At 42.8% G+C, this 8,207-nt stretch overlaps 1 pseudogene across 1 annotated transcript; it reads left to right on the forward strand.

Moving 5' to 3' along the window:
- The first annotated feature begins 7,527 nt into the window (after nucleotides 1–7,527).
- LOC308525608 (ribose-phosphate pyrophosphokinase 1-like) lies at nucleotides 7,528–7,867 on the forward strand (annotated as a pseudogene). The gene has a single exon. The product of its transcript is annotated as a ribose-phosphate pyrophosphokinase 1-like (transcript).
- The last annotated feature ends 340 nt before the right edge of the window (nucleotides 7,868–8,207 follow it).

An 8,207-nucleotide genomic window follows, 5' to 3' on the forward strand; every position in this document is an offset into this window, starting at 1 on the left:
AGACAACTCTGTCCTCCGGGAGCTTATAGTTTTTATAAGGAAGCGAGGTATGAAGCATAGTTACACAAATAAATTATTTGGAATTGTGACAAATACTGCAAAGGAAAACTACAACATGCACTTGATATGATATGGTAGGGTGGAGGACTAATATCCTAATTACCATTGTTCTTTGGTCACACTCTGAACCTTATGGCTCCTTTTGAAAACTCATTTTCAAACATCCCACTGTCTAACAAGACACTCCATCCTCCTAACTCACTTAATTTTGGCAACACCACTGCTATGATTCTGACTACAATGAGTTCTCCATTCCATTGACCACCACCACTTCCTGGTTATCTATCATCCCCTCTTGTTTTCACTTTTTTCCTCATCCAATTTAGATTCTAGGGTCCATCATTATAAGAGTGTTTAAGTATTTACAGTGTTTGAATATTTAATTTAAAAATAGAAAACACAAGCACATCGTACAAAAATCAGGAGGTGCTAAAAGGAATACAGTTAAAAGTAATCCTTTCTGGGGTAATGTAATGTTCTATATTGTGGTAGGGATTTGGGTGATTCAGGTATATGCACTTGTCAAAACTCAACCCTTAAGATCTTTGCATCTCATTCAAAAGAAAAAATAGTAAGCAAAATTTGAAATTTCATTAATGATATTAGTGCTAAAGAATTTAGGGGTAAGTGAAGTTATGTTTACAATTTACTTGAAATGTATAAAAAATGAGGTGGATTGATGGTTGCATATAAAGTTTGACAAAGCAAGTATAGTGAAATGTTATAACAGAATCTAGGTGGTGGATATACTTATGTTCTCTGTGTAAATCTTTCAGCTTGTCTGTATGGTTTTATTTTTTTAAATCTTTATTGTTGAGAGTATTACAGATGTCCTCCCTTTTCCCCAACCTCTACCTGGGTCCAGCCCCACCCCAGGCCTTCACCATCCTATTGTCTGTGTTCATAGGTAATGCATATATATTCATATAAGATCCTTGGTTAATTTCTTCCCACACCCCCTCTCCCCTTCCCTCAGAGATTCATCAGTCTGTTCCATGTTTCCATGCCTCTGATTCTATTTTAGTCAATTTATTTTGTTCATTCGATTTTTTGTTTGTTTTGATTTTTAGATTCAATTATTGATAGATATGTATTTATTGCCATTTTATTGATCATATTTTTTATTTCTTCTTCTTCTTCTTCTTCTTCTTCTTCTTCTTCTTCTTCTTCTTCTTCTTCTTTCTTCTTTCTTCTTCTTCTTCTCCTTTTCCTTAACCTTCTGCTTCTCCTTTCTCTTCTCTTCCTAAAGAATACCCTTTAACATTTCATGTAATACTGGTTTGGTGGTGATAAACTCCTTTAGCTTTTTCTTGTCTGTGAAGCTCTTTATCTGACCCGCAATTCTAAATGATAGCTTTGCTGGATAGAGTAATCTTGGTTGTAGGTCCTTGCTATTCATCACTTTGAATATTTCTTGCCACTCCCTTCTGGCCTGCAAAGTTTCTGTTGAGAAATCAGCTGACAGACATATGGGCACTCCCTTGTAGATAACTAACTATATTCCTCTTGCTGCTTTTAAGATTCTCTCTTTGTCTTTAACCTTTGGTATTTATTTATTTATTTATTTATTTATTTATTTATTTATTATTTCTGTTGTTGTTAATCCTCACCTGAGGATATTTTCCATTGATTTTTAGAGATAGTGGAAGGGAAGGGGAGAGACAGAGAGAAAGAAACATTGATGTGAGAGAGATACATTGATTGGTTGCCTCTTGCACAGGCCCCTGCCAGGCCCCAGTACATGACAAGGTACATGACCTTGACTGGAATCAAACCTGGGACGCTTTGGTCTTTAGGCTGACACCCTATCCACTGAGCCAAACCAGCTAGGGATGTGTCTTTGTGTGGACCTCTTTGGATTCCTCTTGTTTAGGACTCTCTGTGTTTCCTGGACTTGTAAGTCTATTTCTTTCACCAGATAAGGGAAGTTTTCTGTCATTATTTCTTCAAATAGGTTTTCAATGTCTTGCTCTCTCTTTTCCTTCTGGCACCTCCATAATGCGAATGTTGGTACACTTGAAGTTATCCCACAGCTCCTTACACTATCTTCATATTTTTGGATTCTTTATTCTTTTTGCTATTCTAATTGGGCATTTTTTGCTTCCTTATATTCCAAATCATTGATTCTTGGAATCCTCTACTCTACTATTGAATCCCTGGCCCTTTTTCATGTCTTTGACATTCTCACTAAGATCCTTGAAAGTCTCGCTAAGTCCCTTGAAGCTCTCATTAAATCCCTCGAAGCTCTCATTAAGTCCCTGAAGCTCTCATTATGATCATTGAGTATCCTTATAACCATGGTCTTAAACTCTGTATCCAGTAGTTTGCTTGATTCCATTTCTTTCATTTGTGACATGTCTGTTTCTTTGACTCCTCATTTCAGCTGCTTCCCTATGTTTGTTTCTATGTATTAGGTAGAGCTGTTATGTTTCCTAGAATTGGTAGAGTGGCCTTGTGTATTAGGTGTCCTATAGGGCCCAGTGGCTCAGCTTCCCCAGTAACCTGAGCTGGGCGCTGTAGGTGCGCACATGGGTGAGCTGTGTGCACAGTTTTGTAGTTGAACTTTGATTGCTGTTGGAATCACTGGGAGGAATTGACTACAGGCCAATTAGCTGTGAGGACCAGCTGTGACTACAGTGGAAGAGCAGTTGTGCAAGAGACACCCATATGAAGTAGGACTTGCTTCAGTGGGGCTTTGGTGCTCACTGAGTCTGCCCCTTGAGTGTGTCACTTGTGGATGTGTAGAGTTGTAATCTATTATGGTCTGAAGCTGCCCACCAGGTGACCTGGCTCTGGGGTCATCTAGGAGGTGCAAAGTCAGACACTACCTGGGGCCACCCAGCAGGAGCTACAGAGAGATCTGAAGATAGCTGCTACTTGTATTGGGCTAGGAAGTAACCTTTGGCCCAGCTGTGAAGCATGGTAGGCTGGTGCTAGTGCCTGGGTCTTGGGCTTTTTATTGATAGGTTTGGGGCACACTGATGCCAGATGATGCTTGTTTGAGAGATTTTAGCATAATCTGAAGCCTGAGCCAGGACAGACCATTCATAAGGAAAAGCTGCTGCAAACAGCTTGGGTGGGGCTGCAAATTGGATGGGGCAGGGTCTCAGGGAATCACCAGGGTGGAGAAAACAGTGAGCCCACACTGATGGAAACTCAGATATGGCTTCCAGTCAGCTCTGCAATGGGGGAGGTGTCAGCACAGGAACAATGACCCCTGCAAACACCCCTGTCTGGGAGAAAGCAAACCCCCAAGTTCCTGTCCTGATGCCAGACAGTCCAGTTCCTCCCCATGTGTCCCCAGATTCCCCCAAAGCTACCACCCAGTGCTGTAGCTCAGAGGAAGCAGGACCATGTAAATTTGTGCATGGGCCCTTTAAGAGTAACACCTGGGACTACAGCAGCCTCCGTGTCACTCAGTCACAATCCCCGCTGGTTTTTATAGCCCAAGGTTACAGGGACTTCTCTTCCCAGCTCTGGAATCCTGGGCTGGGGGTCTGGTGTGGGTCTGGGAAACCCTGCTTCTTATGGAAGGCCTTAGAGATATCCCTCCTTATTATAAAAATGCCACACGTGGGTGTTGGACCAGTCTGTTCCGCACCTCTGCCCTTCCTACCAGTCTCAATATACTTTCTTCTTTACTTCTCTAGTTGTAGGACTTCCATTCAGCCAGCTTTCAGGTGGTTCTGACTGATGGTGGTTTTGTATTTTAGTTGTAATTTTGGGAGGCAGCAAGTACCAGCATTTACTTACACTGCCATCTTGGTTTTTTTTTTCAGTTTATCTATATGTTTGAAATTTTTCATAATTAAATGTTGGGGGAAACTTTTTTAAAACTTAAATTTATTGGGGTGACATTGGTCAATATAAATAAATAAGTATATATTTATTAATATACTAGATGCCCAGTGCACGAAATTTGGGCACTCGGGGGGGGGGGGTGAGGTTCCTCAGCCCAGCCTGCACCCTCTCACAGTCCAGGAGCTCTCGAGGGATGCCTCCGAGGAGCGGGCCTAAGCCAGCAGTCGGACATCCTTAGCACTACCGCAGAGGTGGGAGAGGCTCCTGCCACCACCACTGTGCTCACTAGCCATGAGCCCAGCTTCTGGCTGAGCAGTGCTTCCCCTGTGGGAGTGCACTGACCACCAGGGGGAAGCTCCTATGTTGAGTGTCTGCCCCCTGGTGGTCAGTGTGTGTCATAGCAACTGGTTGTTCAGCGGTCAGTCAATTTGCATATTACCCTTTTATTATATAGGATAAATATGTAAACCACCAAGGACCAAGGGTTTACAAGATTTTGGATTGGAAACTGGAGGACAAAAACATCCTCAAGAGTTGGAGGAGGGCTTTAGACACCTCCCAGATCCATAACATGAAAGAAAAAAAAAAGAGTCTGCCTCAAAAGACTACACTGCTTCCTGGCACCAGGAAGACCCATGGGAGCCAAACCTAAGTCTAACCCTAACTTGAGTCTAACCCAGGGGTGGGCAAACTTTTTGACTCGAGGGCCACAATGGGTTCTTAAACTGGACCGGAGGGTCGGAACAAAAGCATGGATGGAGTGTTTGTGTGAACTAATATAAATTCAAAGTAAACATCCTATATAATAAAAGCCTAATATGCAAATTGTCCCCTTGACCATGAGTTCAACCAGGGGTTGGGGTCGGCTGGAGGCCCCAGCCGGCGGTGGTGGCAGGCAGCCGGGGGAAGGGAGACTCCAGCCGGGAGCTTGCAGCCACTTAGGGACCCTATCCGTGCACGAATTTTGTGCACTGGGCCTCTAGTCATTACATAAAAGGGTACGGTCTCTTTTTTTTTTTAGTTTTATTCATTTCAAACGGGCCGGATCCGGCCTGCGGGCCATAGTTTGCCCACAGCTGGTCTAACCTATATCCCTATATCAATTTCTATCCTATTTCTAGGAAGATCCTTCTTTGCTGTGCCAGGGAATGCCACAGATTACCTGTGCTGAGGTGTGTGTTAGTGGTCTTTGTGGAAAGATGGTATTCCAAAGGCTTCTGCCTTCATATACCTATAAGATGGTCACCTTAAGTCTACGTCATCTCACAAAACTACTCTATTTTTTTAAAACAATGATTTCTTTTTAAAAAAATTGATTTTAGAAAGCAAGGAAGATCTAGAGAGAGAGAGAAAAACATCAATGATGAGAGAGAATCATCGATTGGCTGCCTCCTGCACCCCTCTCCCATGGTCCAAAATACTTCTAAGCTTTGCTCCTGTCTCCCGAAAGTGGGGCCCTGGACAAGATGGGTGGCTAGGGAAGGTAAGGAAGTGAAGGCCCCACTAGCAACTGTGTGAAACCAAAGAGAACCATCCTAAGATTTCCATGGGACAGGTCAGGAGTGAAACTCCCACAGTCCAGCTTATACATATTACATAATTTGCCAATGTCTTCAACAACATGTTGTGAAGTTTAAAAAGAAATGAGAAAAGGAACTAGGAAAATTATTGTCTCCAATGGAGGGAGAGTGAAGGGATAGAGGAAATTCTTTGATTCCAGGGCAGCCCCAAATACCCAATTGAGAGCAGTACAAACAGGGCTTAAAATAATTACATGTTGGTAGTAAAGTTATCCTGAGACTGTGTCTTGAAAGGGAGATCAAGTGTCTTTTTTTTTTCTCTTCTCTCTGAATAGAACTTGCCCACTTAGTCATAGATGGCTTGCCTGGAGAACCACAGACCTCCTTGAACTCCTGTAACTTAGAAGGGACATCTATCCACTAGACATACACAATAATCAGCTCCAACTAGCAGGGACATATTGTTACATTTACCTTTTTTTAAAAAAAAATATTTTATTGCCGAAACCGGTTTGGCTCAGTGGATAGAGCGTCAGCCTGCGGACTGAGAGGTCCCGGGTTCGATTCCGGTCAAGGGCATGTACCTGGGTTGCGGGCACTTCCCCAGTGGGGGATGTACAGGAGGCAGCTGATCGATGTTTCTCTCTCATCGATGTTTCTAACTCTCTATCTCTCTCCCTTCCTCCCTGTAAAAAATCAATAAAATATATTTTAAAAAAATATTTTATTTTATTTTAATTTTTAAATAATTTTTATTGATTTTTTACAAAGAGGAAGGGAGAGGGATAGAGAGTTAGAAACATCAATGAGAGGGAGAACCAAGATGGCGGCATAGGTTAACGCTGGAGTTTGCTGCTTTGAACAACTACTTCAAAAGTGAAACCAGAAAACGGAAGGGATGTCACCCAGAACCACAGGAACGCTGGCTGAGTGGAGGTCCTACAACTAGGAGGAAAGAGAAACGCATACGGACACTCAGAGGAGGCGCAGTGCTGAAGTCAAATTCTGAATCTAAGAATCAAGTGAATAAACAATCTGATGAACAGAATGAACTGTTGATTATAATAGAATCAGGGACATAGAAAGGGAATGGACTGACTATTCTTGGGGGGGAAAGGGGTGTGGGAGTTGTGGGAAGAGACTGGACAAAAATCGTGCACCTATGGATGAGGACAGTGGGTGGGGAGTGAGGGCGGAGGGTGGGGCGGGAACTGGGAGGAGGGGAGTTATGGGGGGGAAAAAAGAGGAACAAATGTAATAATCTGAACAATAAAGATTTAATTAAAAGAAAAAAAAGGAAGAAAAAAAAAGAAACATCGATGAGAGAGAAACATCGATCAGCTGCCTCCTGCACACCTACTGGGGATGTGCCTGCAACCAAGGTACATGCCCTTGATCAGAATCGAACCTAGGACCTTTTAGTCCACAGGCCGATGCTCTATCCACTGAGCCAAACCGGGTAGGGCTACAGTTATCTTTGATATGATTTTCCCAAAATTAATCTATATTCAATAAAATTCTGATAAAATACTTGATTTTTTTTTAAACAGAAATTTGACAAGCCAATTAAAAATATATTTGGGAGACAAAATGTGGAAGAACAGCAAAAATTATATTTTTTTAAAAAGCAATGGGTGGCCCCGGGGGAACATAAGATGGTGGAGTAGCAGCGGAAGCTTTTATACTGAGTCTCTGGGCTGACTTTGGTTCAGGACTTGCAGCAGCAGTGATTGCTGAGCAAAGAGTGCCTAGGGTAGTTGGCCAAGATGTCGAATATCAGAATCTTCAGCGGCATCTCCCACCAGGACTTGTCCCAGAAAATTGCTGACTGCCTGTGCCTGGAGCTGAGCTCCGATCTCAGCCAAGCTTGTTGCAAATATGCTCTCCGTAGCAGGTGCAGATCATATTATTACCATGGACCTTCATGCTTCTCAAATTCAGGGCTTTTTTGATATCCCTGTGGACAATTTGTATGCAGAACCAGTTGTCCTGAAGTGGATAAGGGAGAATATATCTGAGTGGAGGAACTGCACTATTGTCTTACCGACGTAGGGGAGCTAAGAGAGTGATCTCCATTGCAGACCGGTTGAATGTTGACTTTGCCTTGATTCATAAAGAACGGAAGAAGGCCAAGGAAGTGGACCGCATGGTGCTGGTAGGAGACGTGAAGGACCGGGTGGCCAGTCTCGTGGATGACATGGCTGACACTTGTGGCACAATCTGCTATGCAGCTGACAAACTTCTTTCAGCTGGAGCCACCAGAGTTTATGCTGTCTTGACTCACGGAATCTTTTCTGGCTCCGCCATTCCTCGCATTAACAATGCATGCTTTGAAGCAGTAGTGGTCACCAATACCATACCTCAGGAGCATAAGACGAAGCATTGCTCCAAAATACAAGTGATCAACATCTCCATGATTCTTGCAGAAGCCATCAGGAGAACTCACAATGGGGAATTCCTACCTCTTCAGCCATGTCCCTTTATAATAGAATAACTCCTGAGGCTTTTGAAAAATAAAACGAACCCCTTCCCTAATGGGGGGAAAAGAAAAGCAATGGAGGACTTGCCCGAGTTCGTTTCAGCTCCTATTACATTTATTTATTTATTTATATTTTTAAAATTATATTTTTATTGATTTTTTAATTATATTTTTTATTGATTTCAGAGAGGGGAGAGAGATAGAAACATGAGTGATGAGAGAGAGTCAACAATTGGCTGCCTCCTACATGCTCCACACTGGGGATTGAGCCCACAGCATAAGCATGTGCCCTGACCGGGAATCGAACCCTGACCTGGTTCATAGGTCAGTGCTCAACCACTGAGCCA

The sequence above is a fragment of the Myotis nattereri genome (genome assembly GCF_964212035.1).
Source record: "Myotis nattereri genome assembly, chromosome: 9".
NCBI lineage: Eukaryota > Metazoa > Chordata > Mammalia > Chiroptera > Vespertilionidae > Myotis > Myotis nattereri.